Source organism: Bos indicus x Bos taurus, chromosome X, assembly GCF_003369695.1.
Source record: "Bos indicus x Bos taurus breed Angus x Brahman F1 hybrid chromosome X, Bos_hybrid_MaternalHap_v2.0, whole genome shotgun sequence".
Taxonomy (NCBI): Eukaryota; Metazoa; Chordata; class Mammalia; order Artiodactyla; family Bovidae; genus Bos; species Bos indicus x Bos taurus.
In genome coordinates this window covers 91,507,636-91,532,898 of record NC_040105.1, presented here as the reverse complement: position 1 = coordinate 91,532,898, position 25,263 = coordinate 91,507,636, and the positions used below count along the sequence as shown (strand labels likewise).

The 25,263-nt window shown below is 41.3% G+C and overlaps 1 protein-coding gene across 2 annotated transcripts in view; it reads right to left on the bottom strand.

The window, feature by feature from the left end:
• The window catches only part of IL1RAPL2 (interleukin 1 receptor accessory protein like 2), a 1,456,614-nt gene that overhangs the window by 1,152,337 nt on the left and 279,014 nt on the right, over positions 1–25,263 (bottom strand). The window lies entirely within an intron of this gene.

Below are 25,263 nucleotides of genomic sequence, written 5' to 3'. Positions count from 1 at the left end.
TAAGAAAAATATATACATACATACACATATTTCTTTCCACCCACACAGTGAATCCAATTCACAGAGGATATAATTCACAGGATATCTACAATACATCATGGGAGTGAGGCCACAGGAAGCCACCTTTGTAACAAGCACACTAAGTAATTCCAGTGCATACTAAGGATTGAGAACTATTGATCTAATTGAACCTTCCCATTCTGTAGAAGCAGGAATTTAGGACTAACATAGAGAAATGACATGTGTAAGGTAACAGTACGATAGAGTACTAGATCCCACAGAAGATAGTACAGTACAGTACATACACACAGAGACAAAATACAGTAGGGATCTGAGGCTATGAATCTTAATATAGCCCTTTCCACTACCTCAAGTACCCTTCTTGATCACATCACCAGTTTTTCCCTGTGAACATACACTCCCCTCACAGACTGGCTCAATAACTGTCAGTGTCTCACACAGCTTGGTGGTGGCAGCTTAGTCGCTAAGTTGTGTCCTTAGTGACTAATGTTAAGTGACTCTTGTGACCACATGGGCTGTAGCCTACCAGGCTCCTCTGTCCATAGGATCTTCCAGGCAAGAATACTGAAGTGGGTTGCTATTTCCTTCTCCACTGACATGCATTAAGTGCTCAATAAATAGTTGTTGTTTAGTCGCTAAGTCAAGTATGACTCTTTTGTGAGCCCATGGACTATAGCCCTTCAGGCTCCTCTGTCCATAGGATTTTCCAGGCAAGAATACTGGATGGGTTGCTATTTTCTTCTCCACTGACACACCTTAAGTGCTCAATAAATAGTTGTTATTTAGTCACTAAGTCAAGTATGACTCTTTTGTGACCCCCATGGACTATATAGCCTGTTAGGCTCCTCTGTCCACAGGATTTCCCAGGCAAGAATACTGGAGTAGGTTGCCATGTTCTTCTCCACGGGATCTTCCTGACCCAGGGATCAAACCTGCATCTTCTGCATTGGAGGCAGCTTCTTTACTACTGAGCCGCCAGGGAAGCCCCTCAATAAATAGTGGCTCTCACTTTTTCTTAAAGATTGGGCCAATGTGAAATAGATAACACAAAGGTCTCATATGTTGGCAGTATTTTCTTGAAGTATACAGTAAAAATAAATATAAGGCCCATTAAAAGAATAAGAGATCCAGGAGGAAGGTCTTGGTGGTTCCTGACCCAAATGTTGAATAAGAGCCTAACTGGAAAACTATCTCCAACCATGGATTTTGGTGACCAAAAAAACTATGTAATAACAATTCCTATCCCTGGTTGTGAGTCGCTCTGTATACCCACTGTGACCTATTTAAAGGAGCCAGTTCTTTTTAGAAAATAGTTTCTGCCAAGTTTTCTATCAGCAGGAAATCATAAAGTAGATAGATAAAACGTAGTAGAAATTTTTCTAAATGAAGGTTTATATGACTATCAAAAAGATTCAGTGCAAAACTATTATCATGAGATAGAAAATAAAATCATAAGGGTGTTTTTAATTTTTTTAAGTTCTTATAAAATAAAAGTGGTGATTTCTCATAATGAATGAAATAAAGAGGTGAACAAAGAAAAAGTTCATACATCTCCTAACCCATTCCAATGTCCCAACTACAAAAATGTATGAATTTTCTTATTTTTTCAAAATAAGAGTCACACGGTACTATAAGACATTAACATAAAACAGCAGTCCTCTGCCCCTTCCACTCCTGAGTTCTTTCTAAAGACAACTTTCAACGTTTCAATGTGCTTCTTCTGTTTTTCTGTCTCCATATTTGCAAATAATATGCTCATATTTCAACTTATTAGCTAATTTTATATATTACCTATTGAGTTCTTAATATAGAAAATAACCAGTTACCCTCTCAGCTCTTCAAAAACAGATTTGCCACAATTTTACACTATTATGAATATTCACTTCTGAGCAAGATGGTATTATGATTTATTTCCTTCCTGATACAACTTTTAGTTTTCCCTGAAATCAACAATTGTCTCATTTTTACTTGAGAGAGCTTTCATTTCACTTTAATTTTCTAAGTAACAGACAGTGTTATCTATTGAGAGTGAGTGGGGAGGTAGCTGCAAAAGAAGTGTGAAATAGCCAACTTGGAGCCCAAAGGAAAGAAGTCATTAGTAAATATAGAAAAACATTTAGGTAACATTGAGGACTCAAATGAGGTTTGCTATCAGTCTATACAGCTGTGTGATTTTTTTCTGGCTATGTTCAGTTTTAAGAATGGAGGCAATGGCTGAGTTTCAAACCAGAAGGATTCAATGGAACAGAAGGAAGGACAAGAGAACAAGAAGTTGAAGATATTAGATAATAGAAGTCAGATGAAAACTCAACTTCCTTCCACCAAACCCTCAACCCGTATATATCCATATTCATCTTTCTCCCTCACTAAAATGGGGGAAAATCCTTCTCACTGTTGAATGTCAATCTCTCCACCTACGAGGATAAAGGAGGACATGAAATCCCTAAAGACAGGATCCAATAAAATTATTCACTTTGAATAAAACATTAGGAAATTAAATGAGTATCAGAAGGGAAGGAGAGGGAGAACGAGACACACACACATGTGAAATTATAGAACTAGAAAGTCAAGTCTGACGGTGAAGTAAAAGGCAAGAAAATCTGCCTGAATGAGGGAATGCAGCTTCAGATGAGTGGTGAATATTTGGAACAGCTGCTATGGGAAACAGATGGGAGAGAAAGCTGAATAGATACATGTAAAAAGTCTTCCTACTGGGGGAATCAAGATGGCTAAGTAGGAGGATGCTGAGTTCAACTCGCCTCATGAACACATCAAAAGTACAACTACATGTAGAATAACCATCACAAAAACTGACCCGAAGACTAAGATAATGGTTCTTTTGCAACCAAGACTATAATAGAATTACACACACAAAGTCTGGTAGAAAGTGAGGAGACATAACCTAGTTGGGAACCAGAGGGGAGGGGGATATCACAGGCTCAGGAATCCTCCATGGAGAACAAGGGGTTCAAATTACATACTAGGCACCCTGGTCATGAGTTCAATACCAGCAAGATGTGCCTATTTACCTGGTCTAAAAACCAATAGGGCTTATTAGAGGGCTATAAGAAATCAGATTCCATTCTTAAAGAATGTGCACAGACTTACTTGTTCCCAGTCACAGCATGGAGACAACAGACTGAAAACAGCTTCAGGGTCTGACTGGCTTGCTGGGACCATCCCAGAGCACCTTCTCCAGCCCCGCCTGCTCCAGCACGACTCCCAACTTGGGTGGAGTTTGATGTTGCCAAGGAGTGTGTGCACCCTTAGATGGAATGAAAGCAGCTCAGACCTGACTCTCAGGGCTTCTTTTCCAGCACCTTTAGCTCTGCCTCTGCCTCCATAGGATCAGTTCAGTTCAGTTGCTCAGTCGTGTCCAACTCTTTGCGACCCCATGGACTGCAGCATGCCAGGCTTCCCTGTCCATCAGGAACTCCGGGAGCTTGCTCAAACTGATGTCCATCAAGTCGGTGATGCCATCCAACCATCTCATCGTCTGTCGTCCCCTTCTCCTCCTGCCTGCAATCTTTCCCAGCATCAGGGTCTTTTCTGAGTCAGTTCTTTGCATCAGGTGGCTTTGCAAAGTATTGGAGCTTCAGTATCAGTCCTTCCAATGAATATTCAGGACTTATTTCCTTTAGGATTGACTGGTTTGACCTCCTTTCAGTCCAGGGGACTCTCATAGGATAGTGACTGCCATTGAGCAAAGGAGAATTTCTGGTTCACACCTGACTCTGGCTCTAGCCACTCCATCTCCAGCCCTATCTCCCACTAAGTTGGAAGCTGCCAGCACATCCAAGGGGTTGATGTGACCCATGGTCACTTCAGATCCAGCTCTCCCACCAAAGCCACTGAGCAAATAAACACCAGCATAGAGATGCTCCCACATGAGGACACTCCTTCAAGACTGGGATAAGTAACTGTTTCACTTAATTTCATAGAAACAAAATTAGAAGACATGGGAATACATCTCAAATGAACAAACAAGGAAAAAATCTTGAAGAAAACCCCTAAACAAAGACAAATAATTTATCTGATAAACAGTTCAAAGAATTAGTAATAAAAATGCTAACTGAACTTGGGAAAATAATAGATGAACACAGTGAGAATTTCAACAAGGAGTTAAAAAATATTTTAAAAGAGCCAGTAAGACCTGAAGAACATAATAACTGAAATGAAAAAATACACTAGAAGGAATTAACTAGGTGATATAGAAAAAAATGACTAAAGTAATCTGGAAGACAGAATAATGGAAATAACCCAATCAGAACAGAAAAAAGTAAAACAAATATAAGAGAATGAGGATAGTTTATGGGACCTCTGAGACAACATCAAGCATACCAATATTTGCATTATAGGTGTCCCAGAAGAATAAGAGGGAAAATTAAAGAAAATGTATTACGGAATTATGGTTGAAAACTTCTCTAAGAACAAGATGTGCAGCTTCAAGAAGTACAGAGAATCCGAAACAAGATGAACCCAAAGAGATCCACATAAAGACACGTGCTGTACTTAGTTGCTCAGTCATGTCCGACTCTTTGCGACCCCATGGACTGCAGCCCGCCAGGCTCCTCTGTCCATGGAGATTCTCTAGGCAAGAATACTTGAGTGGGTTGCCATGTCCTCCTTCCATTAAGAAACATCATGACTAAAATAAAATGGCAATAGTTAAAGAGAGGACATTAAAGGCAGAAAGAGAAAAACAAAGGGTCACAAGTGAACCCCCATAAAGCTATAAGTTAACTTTTCTGCAGAAACTTTGCATGCCAGAAGGGGGTGGCATAATATATTTAAAGTGTTGGAAGGAAGAAACCTACAATCTAGGAAACTCTATACTTCAAGGTTATTATTCAGAATTTAGGGAGAGATAAAAAGCTTAGCAGACAAGCAAAAACTAAAGGTTGATCAGTATCAAACTGCCTTCACAAGAAGAGTTCAAGAGTCTTAAGTGATAAATAAGTGACTAAAACAAATTATAGGAAAGGAAATGTCAAACTGGTAAAGGCAAATATACAGTAAAGGTATCATATCTGGTCCCATCACTTCATGGCAAATAGATGGGGGAAAAATGGAAACAGTGACAGACTTTATTTTCTCGAACTCCAAAATCACTGCAGTGACTGCAGCCATGAAATTAAAAGACACTTGCTCCTTAGAAGAAAAGCTATGACAAATCCAGACAGTGTATTGAAAAGCAGAGACATCACTTTGACAACAAAGGTCCAAATAGTCAAATCTACAGTTTTTCCAGGAGTCATGTATGGATGTGAAAGTTGGACCATAAAGAAGGCTGAAGGCCAAGCAATTAATGCTTTTGAATTGTGGTGCTTGAGAAGACTCTTGAGAGTCCTTTGGACAGCAAGGAGACCAAATCAGTCAATCCTAAAGGAAATCAATCCTGAATATTCATTGGAAGGACTGATGCTGAAGCTCCAATACTTTGGCTACCTGATGCGAAGAGCTGACTCACTGGAAAAGATCCTGAATCTGGGAAAGACTGCGGGCAGAAGAAGGGATCAGCAGAATATGAGATGGTTAGAAAGCACCACTGACTCAATGGGCTTCTGTTTGAGGAAAAACTCTGGAAGATAGTGAAGGACAAGGAAGCCTGGCTTGCTGCAGTCCATGGGGTCACAAAGAGTTGGACATGACTTAGCAACTGAGCAACAACAGTGGATCAACTACTTAAATAAGGTATTATGAAGGTTAAAAGACAAAAATATAAAATCAACTACAACTACAATGAACAGCTAAGGAATTAGCATGGAGATGAAATAGATGACCCTAAAAACACAAAACAGGGGGGATGGGGAGTGAAAATGTAAATCTTTTAGAATATGTTTAAATGGATAGTCATTTTAATTCAAAATAAATAGAGTTACAGTTCAAAAAATATAGCTCCATTGTAATCACAAGTCAAAAACCTATAACATAGAATGGATAGACAAGGCCCCACTGTATAGCACAGAGAACTATATTCAATATCCTATGATAAACCATAATAAAAAATATTTAAAAAGAATGTATGTATAACTGAAACACTTTGCTGCACAGCAGAAATTAACACATTGTAAATCAAATCCAATTAAAATATTGATTTAAAAAACCTATAATAGATACAAAAAACTAGACAGAAAGGAACACAAACATAACACTAAAGAAAGTCATTAAGCCAAAGTGGAAGAACTAAAAGAAGAAAAAAAGAACCAGAAAACAAGTAACAAAATGGTAATAAGTACATACATATGAATAATCACTTTAAATGTCAACAGACTAAATGCTACAACCGATATACATAGGGAGTTGGATTGAAAAAAGTAAGACCCAACTGTATGCTGGCTACAATAGACTCACTTCATAGATAAAGTCACACACAGGATGGAAAAACTTACTCTATGAAACAGAAATTAAGAGAATTATGGGGTAGCAATATTCAACTCAAAGTAGATTTTTTTAAAGTCTATGATAAAAGACAAAGAAATGAATTAAGTAATGAAAAAGTGACCAAAACAAGAAGTCAATATTTGTAAACATATATGCACCTAAATACATGAGCACCTAAATATATTAAAGCAAATATATAAAGCAAATATTAACAGACATAAAGGGAAAACTGACAGTAATACAATAATGATGATGGGCTTTAATACCCTTTATACATTAATAGACACATCACCCAGATGGAAAGTAAATAAGGAAACAGAGGCCTTAAATGACCAGTTGAACATAATAGATATCTAAAGGACATTCCATCAAAAAATTAGCAAAATAAACAATATTTTCAACTGTACAAGGAATGTTCTCCAGGATTGATTACAGGCTAAGCCACAAAAGAAGGCTCAACAGATTTAAGGATATAGGAATTAAACATCTTTTCCAACCACAATATTACTAAGCTAGAAATCAATTATAGGAGGACACTAAACAACATGCTACTAAAAAGAAATGGGTCAATGAAGAAATCAATAGGAAATCTGAAAATACACTGAGACGAGTGAAAATTAAAAGACAACTTGCCAAAATCTATTGGAGTCCCAAAATCAGTTCTAAGAGTGAAGTTTATAGAGACTCAGGCCTACTTCAGAAACAAGAAAAATCTAAAAAAAAAAAAAAAAAAAAATCAAAATCTGGTTCTAAAAAAAATTAGAAAAAGAGGAACAAACAAAGCCCAAAGTCAAAACAGACAACAACAAAAAAATAGAAATAGGAAAGACAATGAAACCAAGACCTAGTTTTTAAACAATTCTTAAAAATTTGTAGGCAATTAGCCAGGCTCATTAAGAAAAGAGAACACAATATATGAAAGAGGAAAAATTACAATTAATATCACAAAAATACAAACAATCATAAGAGAATAGTATAAACAGTTATATGCCAACAAACTTGACAACCTAGATGAAATGCATAAATTCCTGGAAACAAACAATCTTCTAGGTCTGAATCAGGAAGAAACAGACAACCCAAACAGACCAATTACTAGTATTGACATTTAATCAGTAATGAAAAAAAACTCTCAACAAACAGAAATCCAGAACTATAATATACAACTTCACTGGAGAATTCTACCAAACATACAAAGAAATTATACTTATTCTTCCAAAATTATTCCAAAAAGTTGTAGAGGAGGGAACATTTCTAAATTCTTTCTATGAGGCCACCATTATCCTGATACAAAAACCGACAAACATTCTACAAAAAAATAAAATTACAGGCTAATATCCCTGATGAATATATATGGGAAATGCTCAACCAAATACTAGCAAATTAATACCACAATATGTAAAGAGAATCATAGTCTATGATCTAGGGGTATTTATTCCAAGGATGCAAGAGTGGTTCAATATCCACAGATAAACGAATGGAATACACTACATTAACAAAAAGAAGTATAAATATCCTCTCAATAGATGCAGAAAAAGCATTTGACAAAATGACATATATTTATGTTAAAACTCTCAACAAAGGTGGAATAGAGTGAGTATAGTTCAGCATATGTTGAGCTTCCCTGGTGGCTCAGACAGTAAAGAATGCACCCACAATGCTGGAGACCTGGGTTCAATCCCTGGGTTGGGAATATCTCCTGGAGAAGGGCATGGCAATCCACTCCAGGATTCTTGCGTGGAGAGCCCCAATGGACAGAGGAGCCTGCCGGGCTATAGTCCATGAAGTCACAAAGAGTCAGACACGACTGAGTGACTAAGCACAGCACATCTCAACATAATAAAGGCTATTTATGACAAAATCACAACTAACCTCATACTCAGTGGTGTAAAACTGAAACCTTCTCCTCAAATCTGGAACAAGACAAGGATGGCAATTCTCATTATTTCTATTTAACATAGCATTGGCCGTCCTACCCTTAGGAATCGAACAAGTAAAAAGAAATAAAAGGTATGCATATTGGAAGAGAAGTAAACCTGTCGCTACTTGCAGATAACATCATACTATATATAGAAATCCTTAAAGTCTCTACCAAAAACAGCATTAGAATAAATAAACTTAGTAAAGTTGCATGGTACAAATTAATATTCAGAAACATGTTGCTTTTTTATACACTAATAATAAATTACCAGAAGGAGAAGGAAAATAATCCCATTGCAAACAATTGCAAAAAAAAAAAGAATAAAATAGCTAGGAATAAACTTAACCAAGGAGGTGAAAGACCTAAGACTTAATGAAGTACCTATAAAAACATCTATGATATTTCTCACAGAACTGTAACAAATAATCCTAAAATTTTATGGGACCAAAAAGACCCCAAATATCCAAAGCCATCTTGAGAAAAAAGAACAAAATTGGAGGTATCATGCTCTCTGAGTTCAGAATATACATAGATATAATACTCAAAACAGTATAGTACTGAAACAAAAACAGACACATCGATCAATGGAATAGATAAGAGAGCACAGAAATAAGGCCACAGACATATGGTCAATTAATCTATGACAAGTGATACAAGAATACACAATGGGGAAAAGACAGTTTATTCAATTAGTGGTGCTGGGGAAACTGGACAGCTATATGTAAAATGAGACTAGAACATTTTCTTAGACCATATACAAAAATTAACTGAAATGGATTAAAACCTAAATGTAAGATTTGAAACCATAAAATTCCTACATGAAAACAAAGGCAGTACACTATTTGATAAAAAGTCTTAGCAGTACTTTAGGGACCTAGTAAAATTAAAAGCTTTTGCATAGGAGAGGTAATCATAAACAAAATGAAAAGACAACCTACTGAATCAGAGAAGATATCTAAATGATATGTCTGATAAGGGTTAATATCCAAACTATATAAGGAGTATATAAAACTCAATATCAGAAAAGTAAATAAAACTATTAAAAATGGGTACATTTCCTGAATAGGCATTTTCCCAAAGACAACATACAAATATTCAACAGGTATATGAAAAGACCCTCAATATCTAATCATCAGGAAAATGCAAATGAAAACTACATTGGGAAATCTTACACCTGTCAGAATGCCTATCATTAAAAAAGACAACAAATAATAATGTTGGTGAGGTTACAGAGAAAAGGGAACTCTAGTACACTATTGGCGGGTACATAAATTGGTACACACACTATGGAAAATAGTATGACAGTTCCTAAAAAAATTAAAAGTAGAACTACCATATGATCCAACAATTCCATTGTTGCATATACATCTGAAGAAAAAAAAAAGCACTACTTTGAAAAGCTATATGTACCCCAATATTCACAGCAGCATTATTTACAGTAACTAAGACAGGGAAGCAATGCAGGTGCCCATCAACAAATGAATGCATAAAGAAATCCAATACATACATATATATGAAATGGAATATTACTCAGCCATAAAAAGATTAAGCTTTTGCCATTTGTAATAACACGGATGGACCTGTAAGGTATTACAATTAGTGAAATAAACCAGACAAAAAAGACAAATACTGCAAAATATCACAGGTAAAATATAAGAAACAAAACAAACAAATGAATATAACAAAATAGAAAGAAACTCACAGATACAGAGAATAAACTAGTGCTTGTGAGTGGGGAGAGTGGTGGCAGGAGTGGCAACACAGGGGAAAGGGACTAAAAGGCACATACTCTAAGGTATAAAATAAGATACAAGGATGTAATACACAGGGAATATAGTCCCTATTTCATAACTTTAAATGGAGTATAATCTATAACAATATCACATTACTATGTTGCACACCTGAAAGTAATATAATACTATAAATCAGCTTTCAGTTCAATTGCTCAGTCATCTCCGACCCTTTGCGACCCCATGGACTGCAGCACGCCAGGCCTCCCTGTCCATCACTAACTCCCGGAGCTTGCTCAAATTCATGTCCATTGAGTCGGTGATGCCATCCAACCATCTCATCCTCTGTTGTCCCCTTCTCTCCTGCCTTCAATCTTTCCCAGCATCAGGGTCTTTTCCAATGAGTCAGTTCTTTGCATCATGTGGCCAAAGTATTGGAGCATAAGCTTCAGCATCAGTCCTTCCAATGAATATTCACAACTGATTTCCTTTAGGATGGACTGGTTGGATCTCCTTGCAGTCCAAGGGACTCTCAAGAGTCTTCTCCAACACCACAGTTCAAAAGCATCAGTTCTTTGGTGCTCAGCTTTCTTTATGGTCCAACTCTCACATCCATACATGACTACTGTAAAAACCATAGCTTTGACTAGATGGACCTTTGTTGGCAAGGTAATGTCTCTGCTTTTTAATAAAATCAAATTTCAATATAATCAAATTAATATAATTTAATAAATCAGCTATACTTTGATAAAAACTTTAAAGTCTTCTTAGCAACTCTGAAGGTCTGAGCTTAGGTTAGGTTGTAGACCATGCACTGGTTGTTGCACTGGTCTTGATGAAGTTGGATTCTTCTAGAAGAGTTCAGCCATAGATATTAGGGCATAGAAATTGATCAATTAATCCAAGAATGAGAGGAGTTCTGAACAGGTTTAATGACAAGATGATTCTAGAATTAGATAAGACTAGCAAGAGGAACATATGACAAGACTTAGGCTGGATGAGAGACAAAGAAATATTAGTAAGGAGTCGGCAAAACTTCTCACTAGGCTCAACTTGAGAATCAAACACTCTCAGCTTTAAAGCAAAAGTTTCAGGGGTGATCCCACTATAAATTTCAGTTGTGAAATACAGGTATCTTCCTATCAGCAGACTATTAAGTACCATTCAAATTATAGATGGACTTTTTGATTAATATGTACTATGGTACTAATGCCTTAGATTACTTGAAAGTTGCTCAGTCGTGTCCGACTCTTTGCGACCCCATGGACTATACAGTCCACGGAATTCTCCAGGCCAGAATACTGGAGTCTGTAGCCCTTCTCTTCTCCAGGGGATCTTCCCAACCCAGGGGTTGAATCCAGGTCTCCCACATTGCAGGCAGATTCTTTACCAGCTGAGCCATAAGGGAAGTCCAGAAAACCAAAATCAAAAAGTTAAGAGGGCTATATCCATGGCGCAATCTGAAGCTCTGATTCAATTGTTAATATCATGCATCTTTGTGATTATAGAAGTAACATATCTTAATTGTAGAAAATTTGAAAGCTAAACAAAGGAACTAAAAGTGACCTGTTACAACAGCATTCAGGAAAAATAAAATATACTATCTTAGCATATATGCATATACCTACTTTTGTATCATGTTTAAATGCACAGGTTCTAGAGCAAAACTAGTTATTTTCTCATCCCAGAATAGTCATTTCAATAGCTTTGTGACTTTTTAGGCAAACCACTGAACTTCTGTGTCTCCATTTTTTCTATTTAAAATACAAATAAAAACGCTACCTACCTTCCAGTGAGATAGGTTATGATAAAATGATTATATATATATAGCACTTAGAACAATGCCCAGAATATAACTAGTCCAAAGTAGAGGATAGCTATCATTACTGTGTGTAATATAGGAGAGTCTGGTCATAGTTCTTGGTTCAAACTCAGTGTCAGAACCACTCACTAAAAATATCAAATAAGAACTAGTGGGTAGACATCAGGGAAATGGATTTTTATTTTTATTTTTTTGTATCCTAGAAAGCTCAAGGCAGATATTTTATCCAGGGAGATGTCAGCACTGATCTGGCTCTTTCCTCAGTAAAATATTTGGCCTTGTTAATGTTGAGTAGGGTTCAAGAAGCAGTAGAGCCTATTAGTTCTAAATACTCCTTAAATAGAAGTACAAAGATTGTTAGTACAAGGTGTTCCCCCCCGCCCCCCCCGCCCAGAAAAGTGATGACAGTATGAGTAGAAAAAACTAATGCTGCAGGGGAGAAAAATATGCTATTTTTTGAGTCTGACAGGACTGTTCCCTGTACAGATAGTGGCACTGGCAGCTGTAAATCTATAGGGAACTAGGGACCAGATTAAGCCCATGCTAAGATATGCTGCACCTGTTCCCATTTTATGAGGCTTTTTCCTTGTCTCAGGAAAGAACCTTAAATCAGGAAATTACAATGTGTGGTCCTTTCCCCACCAATCTATAACTTACCAGAAATAATGCAGGCATTATTTAATGAAGTGAGATGTGAAATACTATAACTTTAGGCATGCATTTATAGGGCTTTATCCCAGGTGGCTCAGTGGTAAAGAATCCGTCTGCAATGCTGGAGATGTGGATTCAATCCCTGTTTTGGGAAGATCCCCTAGAGAAGGAAAGAGAAACCCACTCCAGTATTCTTGCCTGGGACATCCAATGGACAGGGAAGCCTGGCGGACTACAATCCATGAGGTCACAAAAGAGTCAAACATGACTTAGCAACTAAACACTAACAACAATGACAATCTATTTATAGTACAAAAATAAAAATACAAATAGCATAATTATTTGGGTGTGGTTAGCAGATGAAAAGTTGTATTTTGGAGTAAAAATACGGCGTTGTCTGTCATATATTGTAATTTTCATCCCAATTTATCTGTTATTATTGTGTTTTACACATATATATCTTCAATGTAAAGTAAAACGATTGATTCTTCTTAAAACTATTGATTCTTCTTAGCTTTTTCTATTATTAGGAATTCTTTCCAATTTTGTTTTATGCAGGTTATTATATGCATTCCTTTTTTCCACATTTATCATTTGAATCCTTCTGAAATTTGCCATCTAGCTTTGACTAGCTTATTGTGTAAATGATAGAAGCATAATAAACTGCCACCATGCAGCAAGTATTTGAGTATTGTGTATTGAGTATTTTACCTGCATCTGCATTATATCACGTTATTATTCTCATTGTAAGTCTAAACAATTAAAAACAAAAATTTTTTAAAGAAAAATCCAAAATCCCTCCACCAATAACTAACATTTTGGTGAACAATTTTCTATAGGTTTTCATGTTTATAAGCACATGTAGCTATACAGAAATATATAAAAATAAGAAGAAATTGAATTATGCTGCTTTGTAATCTTTTCCATTAAATTATATACAAATATATTTACATATCAATAAATGTACATCTACATTATCTTTAATTTGTACATACTAATTGGCTAAATTCACATCATCCCAATTTAACTAGTCTATCCACTATTATAGCCAGTTAACTTGTTTCCAAAGTATTGCCACTATAAACAAAGTACACAAAAAAATGTTAAGCTTTTTTGTGTATGTATCTTGTATTATTTGCATTTATGTTTTTACAATAAACTTTTAGTAAAATCACTAGCTTATAGAAGGTATGTACATTTCACATTTGTATACAAATTGCTAAATAACCCTCTGGAAATGTACTGAGTTAACAGTGCATTAGCTCATCCATATCCCTACACTGTGTTTTCTTAATGCCATAAATCTTCTCTAATCTGATAGGTGAAAACTATTAGTTTCTATTTTCAAAGTGAGTTTGTCTACTGGTATTCTTTTATGAATATTATTTTCATAACTTTTCACCATTTTTCTGTTAGACATTTACTTTATATTTGACATGTAGAATCTTTATATATTAAGAATATCTAATATTTATATCAGATATTTTTTTCCTAGTTTGCTGTTTTTTCAATCTTGATTATAGTATATTTTTGGCCATAGAGCTTTTTTGAAGGTAAAATTTATTAGTATTTCTTTGAGTTATTGGTCTTCATAAAGTGATTAGAAAATCTTTAACTTTGAAACTATAAAATTATAAATATATGTTAAGTAAGAATATATAAACTTTTAAATGTATATATGTATACTTTAAAATTATTTTCCCTTATAGGTTATTACAAAATATTGAGTATAGTTCCCTGCACAGTATATTGAATATAGTTCCCTGGGAGGTCCTTAATAGTTGTCTATTTTATATCAATATACAGTTGTGTGTATATGTTATTCCCAAACTTCTAATTGATCATTTCCCCTCTTTCCCCTTTGGTAACCATAAGTTTGTTTCCTATGTCTGTGGGTCTATTTCTGTTTTATATACACATTCATTTGTATCCTTTTTTTCCCTAATTCCACATATAAGCAATATCATATGGTATTTGTCTTTCTCTGTGTTGGCTCACTTCGCTTAGCATGACAATCTCTAGGTCTATCTGTATTTCCCTTTATAGTTTAATTTTTTTACACTTAAATCTTTGACCCAACTGGGACTTTTTTAGTGTGAAAAAAACACAACTGGGACTTTGATTTACATACTGAGCCCTGTTGTCCTAAGTGCATTTATTGAAAAGCCTGTCCCTTCTCCTAATCCATGGGTTTGAAATAACTCTTTATCACATCTTAAAATCCATAGCATATTTGGAAATACTTTACTATTTCCAAAGAAACAGACACACATTGGAAGGACTGATGCTGCAGCTGAAGCTCCAATACTTTGGCCACATGATGCAAAGAACTGGCTCATTGGAAAGGACCCTGATGCTGGGAAAGATTGAAGGCATAAGGAGAAGGGGACGACAGAGGATGAGATGGTTGGATGGCATCACCAACTCGATGGACATGAGTTTGAGCAAGCTCCGGGAGTTGGTGATGGACAGGGAAGCGTGGCGTGCTGCAGTCCATGGGGTTGCAAAGAGTCAGATACGACTGAATGACTGAACTGAATCATTAGTCACATGACTTTGGACAACCTGAACTATGACTCCTGTGACTGAGGAACTGAATTTTTAGTTGTATTTAATTGTAATCATTTTAAATTTGTATAATCACATGTTTATCAGATAGCAATTCTAGAAAAGAACTATTTTTAAAAAATCACATCTCTATTATACTTCTTAACTGCATTATTGTTGTTGTTCAGTTGCTGAGTCATGTTCAACTCTTTGCAACCCCATGAACTGTAGCATGCCAGACTTCCCTCTCCTTCACTATCTCCTTGAATTTGCTCAAAACCATGTTCACTCAGTCAGCGATGCCATTCAACCATCTTGTCCTCTCTCCTGTCCTCCTGTCCAACCTTCTCCTCCTGTCCTCTATCTTTGCCAGCATCAGAATCTTTTCCAGTGGGGTCGGCTCTTTGGATCACATGGCCCAAGTATTTGAGCTTCAGCATCAGTCCTTCCAGTGAATATTCAGGGTTGATTTCCATTAGGATCAACTGGTTTGGTTGTAGCATTATTGGATGATAATAAAATTGGCCATTTCCTATTTAACCTGTAGCTATCATTTTGACAGAGATTTTCAGTGAAGTACTAAGGCTAACGTTGAAATTTCAATGGCAACTCAATGAAATATGTAATGAATGCCCCCCTGTATTCATGACACTCAGCAGAATAAGAGATAGATTTGATAACCTTCTACAAGTTTAAACTTTAGTAGATGTGATACAGTGCTGCTGCTGCTGCTAAGTCGCTTCAGTCGTGTCCGACTCTGTGCGACCCCATAGACGGCAGCCCACCAGGCTCCCCCATCCCTGGGATTTTCCAGGCAAGAACACTGGAGTGGGGTGCCATTTCCTTCTCCAATGCATGAAAGTGAAAAGTGAAAGTGAAGTTGCTCGGTCGTGTCTGACTCTTGCGACCCAGTGAACTGCAGCCCACCAGGCTCCTCCATCCATGGGATTTTCCAGGCAAGAGGCCTGGAGTGGGGTGCCATTGCCTTCTCCTTTGACTATGGAGCATTAGAGAGAAATTAGGGACGGATACATGGAAGAGGTGGCACTAAAGCTGCTGCTTCTTGAATACAGTTCATTCTCAACAGGCAGAGAATTAGAGATGGGAGGGACTGAAGAAGTCCACAATAAACGAATGGCATAAGAAAAACCGTAAATTATGGATAATAAAAGGTTATGTTGCACAATGGTGAATGGTTTGGTTCCACTAGATCATCATGTGAGCAGCAAGGTAGTGAGAAATAAGGCTGACTATGGTATATATACACAATGGAGTATTACTCAGCCATTAAAAAGAATACATTTGAATCAGTTCTAATGAGGTGGATGAAACTGGAGCCTATTATACAGAGTGAAGTAAGCCAGAAAGAAAAACACCAATACAGTATACTAACGCATATATATGGAATTTAGAAAGATGGTAACAATAACCCTGTGTACGAGACTGCAAAAGAGACACCGATGTATAGATCAGTCTTATGGACTCTGTGGGAGAGGGAGAGGGTGGGGAGATTTGGGAGAATAGCATTGAAACATGTATAATATCATGTATGAAACGAGTCGCCAGTCCAGGTTCGATGCACGGTACTGGATGCTTAGGGCTGGTGCACTGGGACGACCCAGAGGGAGGGTAGGGGAGGGAGGAGGGAGGAGGGTTCAGGATGGGGAACGCGGGTATACCTGTGGCAGATTCATTTCTATATTTGGCAAAACTAATACAATATTGTAAAGTTTAAAAATAAAATAAAATTAAAAAAAAAAAAAAGAAATAAGGCTGACTAGGTACGCCAATGCTAAATCTCAAAGGACCTCAGATTCTGACCAAAGAATCTGCTCCTGACTTTATAGCTAGTAGAGAGAGAATGAAGTTGTTTTAGACTAGTATCATCTAAGCTCTGAACCTCAGAGCAATAATAGATTTCTGGTATCAATAAAATAAAGTTTTCCAACTTAAATATATTACCTTGGAGAAATCACTGAAATATTTGGATGCTTGCTTTCTAGCATTTGTAATATAGGAAGAATCATCCACCTCACAAGATCATTTTGAACATTAAGCAAGATAAGGAAAGGGAAATGCATTTAACAAAGTATAAAACATGCACAATATAAATGTTAAAAATTCATAACAGAGTATGCTGTGGGTGCTCAGTCATGTTCAACTCTTTGGGATCACATGGACAGTAGCCTGCCGGACTTCTCTCTCCATGCAATTTCACAGGCAAGAATACTGCAGTGGGTTGCCACTTCTTCCTCCAATAACAAAATATAGTGACCTAGATAATTCTTATAGTGATACACAGCCAAGTAAGCCAGGACAAGGCAACCTATTCAGGAATACATAGTAACAGACTAAAACACAGAAGACTCTACAACACAGTCTTAATAATTTTTTTATAAAGGCATAATTTCATAAGGCAAACTGATAGGATAATCTATCTTATTTGAGTCCCTTGATATTTACACGATCTGGGTTCATAGTAACAGGTCACCCAGTTCAATCTACCAAATCTGATATTTGAATTCCCACCAAATACTTGGCCACATTATGTACAGTGGTGAAGAACTGTGTATGTGCAGAACACATTATGTAGTACAGGGGTATAGAACTTTCTAAGGTTACAGTACAAAGTACTGAATTTATTCAGTTCAGTTTCTCAGTCTTGGCCAACTGTTTGCGACCCCATGGACTGTAGCACGCCAGGCCTCCCTATCTATCAACTCCCAGAGTTTACTCAAACTCATGTCCATGTCAGAAAAGTCTTTGTGACTTGGTAACAGTGCATACCATTCAATCCACTCACTATGTATTCAACACTTTTAACTAACCAGTTAAAAGCTCTTCAGGAAGATTACTTCTAATATGCAGAATATATTGGAGAGCAGAGCAAAGATAATGAGAGGTTTTTATAGTAGACCAGGTCAAGAATCTGGACTGGGAAAGAAGGAGGCAAAGGCAGGATGAGGGAGGGAAGAGAGGATGGAAACAGCAGGCCAGGTTACAGGAAGAGAGGGGGCAAAAGGAAGGGCCTGGGGATGGAGAGGAAAGGCGGAGGGAGGAGAGGGGACATAGGGCAAGGGGAGGGCCATGAGGGAGAAACTGAGCGGGCAATGGAGATGAAAAACATAGAGGAATCGAGGGAAGCGAGGAACGGGAGGGAGAACAGAGAGGAAGGAGATGAGAGGGGGCTAGATAAAGGGGAGGAGGACAGTGAGGCAGGGGTGGGGGATGCAGAGAACGGGGTGGGACAGAAAGACTGGCTGGGGGGTTCAAGAGGATGGGTTGGGGGAGTGGGAGACTCAACAGAAGGGGAAGGGGGGCCAAGTGGAAGAAGAAAGGGGGACCCAGTGGAAAGGGCAGGAGATGCAGAGAATGGGACAGGGACAGAGAGGAAGGAGCAGCCAGCGGACCAAGAGGAAGGGGCAGGAGTGAATGAAAGAGGTGGGGGGAACCAAGGGGAAAATGGGAAAGGGAAAGGGGGACTGAGTGGAAGGGGAGAAGGGGTAGAGGGCAGAAGGGGAAGGGGGACTGATTGAAAAGGAAAAGGAGACCAAGTGGAAAGGACAAGGACCGGTGCGCAGAGAAGGGGATGGGAATGGAGAGAAAGGAACCAGAGAGAAAGAGTTTTGGGGACCGAACAGAATCGGGGGAGACAGAGCAGAAGGGGAGGGGGAACTGAATGGAAGGGAAGGGGTGAACTGAACTAAGGGGAGGGGGGTAACAGAGGGGAAGGGGGGACCAGGTGGAAGAGGAATGGGGGCCTCAGTGGAACGTGCCAGGGATGCAGAGATGGAGAGGAAAGACCAAGAGGAAGGGGTGGGGTGAGGAAACCGAGCAGAAGAGCAGATGGACCAGGGGTACAAAGTGGAAGGGGATGGGGAACCAAATGGAAGGGGAGGGGGATGGAGAGCAGGGGACACAGTGGAAGGGAAGAGGAGAACTAAGTGGAAGGGGCACGATGCAGAGAAGAGGACCTGAGAGAAAGGACTGAGAGGAAGGGGTGGGGGAAACTGAGCAAAAGGAGTGTACTGAGTGGAAGGGGAGTGGGGAATGGAGAGAGGAGGACAGAGCAGAAGGGGAGAGGGGAACTGAGTGGAAGCAGAATGGGGGACTGATTACAAGGGACTGGGTAACCAAAGGCAAGGGAGGAAGGACTGAAAGGGGAAGGGGGACCCCGAGTGGAAGGGGCAGCAGATGCAGAGAAGGGGATGGGGACAGAGAAAGGGTGGGGGGAATCAGTGGAAGGTGTTGGGGGGACCAATGGAAGGGGGTGGGTGTACTGAGCAGAAGGGGTGGGTGACAGAGAAAGGATCCCAGGGTAAGGGGTGGGGGATGCAGAGAAAGAGGAAGGGGACAGAGAGAAAGGACTGAGCAGAAGGGGTGGGGGGACCCAGTCGAAGGGGTTGGGGGGACCTAGCGTAAAGAGTGGGCGGTGCAGAGAGGAGGGGGACAAAGAAAAAGGACTGAGAGGAAGGGGTGGGGGGATTAAGTTGAAGGGCAAAGGGGGACTTATTGAAATGGGAAGGGGGATGCTGAGAAGGGGATGGAGACTGAGAGGAAGGGCAAGGGGACCAAGCCAAAGGGGTGGGGGAATGGAGAGGAAGGGGAGGGGTTCTGAGTGTAATGGTGGGAGGACGGAGAAGGGGTCCCAGGGGAAGGAGTGGGGGGTGCAGAGAAAGGGAGGGGAACAGAGAAAGGACTGAGAGGAAGGGGAGGGGGGCCATCAGAAGGGGAGGAAGAATGGAGAGGGAGCACTGAGTGGAAGGGAATGGGGGACCGATTGCAAGCCATGGGGGGAACCAAGGGGAAGGGGGGAATACTGAAAGGACAATGGGGACCTGGGGACCGGGCAGAAGTGGAAGGGATCGGGAGGAAGGGGAAGGAGGGACTGAGTGGAAAGTGTGAGGGGTATGCAAAGAAGGGGATGGGGACGGAGAGAAAGGACCGAGAGGAAGGGGTGGGAGATGCAGAGAATGGGATGAGGAAGGAGAGGAAGGGTGGGGGGATGGAGAGGAAGGGGCAGGAGGAACCAAGGGGAAGAGGGGCTGAGTGGAAAGGGTGGAAGATGCAGAAAAGGGGATGGGAACTGAGAGAAAGAGTAGGGGGACCAAGTGCAAGGGGGTGGGGGTGAACCGATGGAGGGGAAGAGGGCACAGAAGGGGAAGGAGGAACGGATTGAAATGGCAAGGGAGACAGAGTGGAAAGGATGACGGGGTGGGGTGCAGAGAAGGGGATGGGGATGAAGGGTGGCAGGATCAAGTCAAAGGGTGGGGGGACCGAGAGGAAGGGGAGGGGGACCGAGCAGGAGGGGCTGGGGACCAAGAGGAAGGGGAGGGAGAGTTGGGGGGAACAGCAGAAAGAGAGGGAGGATGGAGGGGCGACCAAGCAGAAAGGGAGGGGGCAACTGACCAGAAAGGAATAGGGGACCCACTGCAGGGGGAATGAGGGACTAATTGTAGGGGGTGGGGGAAATCAAGGGGAAGAGGAGGGGGCTCAGTGCGCAGATGCAGAGACTGGGATGGGGGCTGACAGCAAGGACCAGGAGGAAGGAGTGGGGAAACGGAGAGGAAGGGGTGGGAGGAACAGACCTGAAGGAGGGGTTACCGAGCAGGAGGGGAACCAAAGGGGAGAGGGGACTGAGGGCAAGGGGTGGGGGGAAGTGAGTGGAAGAGGGGAACAAGTGAAAGGGGAAGTGGAACCGAGTGGAAGAGGGGGAATGCAGGGGAAGTGGGACAGAGAGGAAGGGTGGGGGGACTGAGCTGAAGAGGAGTGGGGACCAGTTGGAAGGGGCTGGGAGAATCCAGTGGAAGAGGAGGGAGGGGCCTATTGAAATGGGAAGAGGGACCAAGTGGAAGGGGCAAGGGATACAGAGAAGGGGATGGGAGAGGTAGGGTGGAGGGACCCAGTGGAAGGGGAAAGTGGGAAGGATTGAAAGGGGAAGCGGGACCAAGTGGAAGCGGTGGGGGACGCAGAGAAGGGGATGGGTGGAGGGAAAGGGTAGGGGGACCCATCAGAATGGTGGGGGATGCAGAGAAAGGGGAAGGGGATGGAGAGAAAGGAAGGAGAGGAAGGGTTGGGGGGACAAAGAGGAAGGGGAGGGGGCACCGAGGGGAAAGGGTGGGGGATGCAGAGAAGAGGATGGTGATGGAAAAGAAGGGTGGAGGGACCTAGCCTAAGGGGAGGGAGGACAGAAGGGGGAACCAAGGGGAAGGGGAGGGGCACCGAGCAGAAGGGGAGGGATTCAGAAAGAAAGGACTGAGAGGAAGGGGCAGGGGTGGGGGGACCCAGAGGAAGGGCCGAGGAGTGGCTGTGAGGAAGAACAAGGGGAAGAGAGCAAGGACAGGGAAAAAGAAAAAGAATCTAGAGGACTTGAAAGGGAGAGGCAATAGTAATAGAAGAGAAAAGGTATTTCAGAGACAGAACTTGGGGCATATAACAAGATGCAAGAGGCAGGAATGGAAGGACACACAGGAGTCATAGATGACTGAGAATTAGTGTTTGAATACATTTTACATGCCAATAAAACACCCAGTAATGGAATAAAGGAAGTTAGATATAAAGTATGTTGGAACTCAGGAGAAAAGCCAAGGAACAGCTACATTAAGAGGTGAGATTTAAGAACAAGAAGGCAGGAAGGCAGCTAAAGCTGGGCTCCTTGGCACAGAGAATATGTGTTTAGGTTGATTGATCAAAGACTTGGAGCAATACCTGTGTCTGGGGACGCCCAAAAGAAACTGGCCCACGATGGACTCACTCTAGTGCCTCTGGTCTCAGTGAGAAGCAGTTCAAAGTGAACTAGCCCAAAAAGTCTGAATTCATTGCTGGCTTTGGCCAAATGGACCCATGAAGTACATCTTTTCATCAGGTCTTATATTGGCCAGGCATGTTTTACCCTGGAATCCCTTGACAATGATAGCTTAGAGTCTAAATTTCATAAGAAGCTTATTTTCAAGTCCTAGCTCAGGATAATTAAAGCACACATTGCACATTCAACATTTATCTTTCTCCACCAAGTTGGCTCTGAACACAGCTTCTTGGTGTAGGCTCAGGAGACAAACCTCAGGGGTTAAGAGTTGCGGGCTGCTAGCTATGACTAGAAACCAGCCCTGAGAAGCCCTGTTAGGCCACATCTTGAGATTGGGTGGTAATTTGCCTTACTTTTAGGTCTTATTACTAAACAGCTGAAATTTGGGATGTTTTTTATTTCTTCCATTTGGGTCACAGGGCATTTTCACCAAGGAGATTATAGTACCTTTTCAAATGGAGAAGGCAACATGTGCATTCTTCTAACAGTTCTGGCTCCTATCAGTACTGCCACAGTCAAAGAAATATCCAAGTCCAAGGGAGAAAATGTAGTTTTTTTCTCCTTTAAGTTTCATCATATTACAGCAACCTGTCACAGAATCTACTCAAACCATTAAGTTGTACACAGGACTGACTCCCTTTCAGGAACAGATAGAAACATACAATTGTGTTTTACCAAAGTATGATCATTTCAACCATATTTTAATCCATTTCACTTTCTCAGCCTATCCTCTTCTCAAACAGCAAATGTTTTACCCTGAGCCATTTCAATGATTTATGCAAGCCAACTTAATTGATAAAGTGAAGTTTTTTTTTAAACAAAGCTGGAATAGTTTTTCCTTCTTATAAGGGTGAACTCTTTAGAGCCCCGGTTCCCAACCTCTGGGCCATGGACCACTTCTGCCAGATTAGTGACAATATTAGATTAGAAATCAAGTGTACAATAAATGTAATGAACTTGAATCATCCCAAAACCATCCCCCCCACCACCGCAGTCCGTGGAAAAACTGTCCTCCTTAAAACTGGTCCCTGGCACCAAAAAGGTTGGGGACCGCTGCTTTAGAGTATGACTTCTTAAAGCCAAATAAAACTTCAGCTCTTAGTACCTGCAGAGACGTATGTCAAGTGGGTAATTTGGGCTATTCCTCAGGTAGCCATGCCATCCATTACACCCTGCCAAGTAGCATATGCCTGTATGGATTCTATCACTAATTATTGGTAAACAAGGAAGTTCTACTCAATTAAAGAACAGTGTCCCAGGAAAGGAATAGGCAAATCAAGACTCAGACTCAATTTGGTCAGTAAATACTACAATCTAGAGGCACCCCTAAGTTCCCCATACCTGATTAGCACCTTTAGCCTCTGCATCCAGACATCCTGGCATTAGGAGTCTCATAGAAATGGAAAATGGTCCCATTGCTCAACTGGAGTTAAGACCACCCAGAAATTATTGAGGGCCACAGAGACCATACTGTAAAACCAGCTTAAGTCCCTAGCTATTCCACTCTGAAGGTCTGGTCTTGACCCATCAGACAGAAACACAAATGGCCATGGCTCACAGTCACCAGGACATCTTTGGTCACCATGTGCTCCTCCTTCCAACCAGCTGGAGCTAGACTGGGCAAACCAGGAACCTTTGGTGCCACAACATTTTACCTGGATTTAAATACTTTCTATTTAAACTATCTGCTTCAACTGCACGTGATTGCAGGCTATCTACCCCAAGGCAGCCCCCAAGTTGGACAGCTCACACGGTGAGCAGGTGGCTCAGAATCAGAGCCATTGCATCGGGTCCAGCCACAGCACAGCCCAGTCGGATAGCAGTGGCCCTCTAACAGGTTGTTCTGTGCAGGAGGAGTACAAAGGATGGAGTGGGCACAGGTAGGCACTTCCACTACAACCCTGGCTCAGGTATATCTGGAAATTTCACTCACCCTAGGCCCCAGGTTAGTTGCCTCATTCCTGTTTGGGGAAGCAAGTGATGCTGAGAAAAAAAAAAAAAAAAATGCCTCCTGAGCCACAAGACCAGGCAGAAGCTGAAGACCCTGTTGGCAAGAAGCCCAGTAGCAAAGCATTCAATGAGAACCACTGCCCCTAACTCCTCAAGGAGAGACCATGCCGGGGTTGGCGGCATCAGTGGGGAAGTGGATCTCAGTCCTCCACACCTGTGCTGGACACTTAACTTCTTCCCTCCCAGGGGCCCGGTAACCAAGGCAGCCTTCCTGAGCAGCACAAAGCTGCTAAACCTGCAAGGCTTCAGGGAAAAGTCCTTCCCTTCCTCTCTTTCTCCTTCCTTGGGGGCCTGACCCCCAGCTGTGTGGCATGTTTAATAATCTATAATTTGGCTTCCCTGACCAGGAAAAGAAAGCCTTCTTGAAAGTCAACAGAAGATGAAACTGAATGAACTGGTGGGGGATAGATTATTCCTGAATAGACTCCCGCCAACACACACACACACACACACACCCCAATCCCCCCCCACCCCCCCCCAGAGTAGCTTTCAGCCAAGAGGTACTTTTCAAACACTCCAGCCCAGGCATAACTTATGTGGGAGGCACTGAGGAAACAAATATGTTTACTAACACCTCCTGCAAATTCCCTGGGTCATAGAGATGGGCCCCCCCCATTCCCCCCCCCCCGCGCCCCCACGCCTAGGCCTGGTGGGGGGGGGGGGTGGTGCAGGAACTAGGAGGAAACCCTGGAACAGAGAATTCTTATAACTGTACACTTCCTTTGCCAGATCACTCTGCTTAAGAATTTTTTTCTTAAACATCTGATACTGACAAATCAAGCTAGTTGCTCCAATGGCAGACCTAGGGTGGCAAGTCGGGTCACATGCAGTGGCTGTCCCTCCTCTCCCTCTCTGGGGTCCCTTTGCAAGGAGTTAGAAGTGCAGCTTAGCGCTTGTGGCTCCTTTCCCTCGTGCAATGGTTCAGAGAAGGTCACTCAACCCAACCCGAGAAACCAGCTCAAGGGGGAGCAGAGTTTCCTCTGGGACAGGAGACGTGGCGCCCCAGGATCTGAGCTGGGGTCCATTCAGGTTCTCAAGGCAGGCGGGCCTAGATGCCCTCTCTGCCCTCTGATCGCCAAAGCTCTCCTCTGTTTCGGGCTCGCTGGGAATCCCCAGGAGCGGGAATGTATTGCTGGGGAACACTTCACTGTTCCGCCCAGGAGCCACCTTCAGCCCCATCCCCTCGCCCATTGCTCTCCTGGCTTCTGGCACAACTGTGGGTAGAGTCAGAAAGAAGCACTCAGTAGGATAGTGCCTTCCAGGCTACAGAGCCCGTGCTCCAGCCGCAGAGACCACAAAGATACAGCAGGGGAAATGTAATGCACAGGCAGGCGAGCCAGCACCTGCAGGTGGGCTCCAGCTCCTCCTTGGCTAG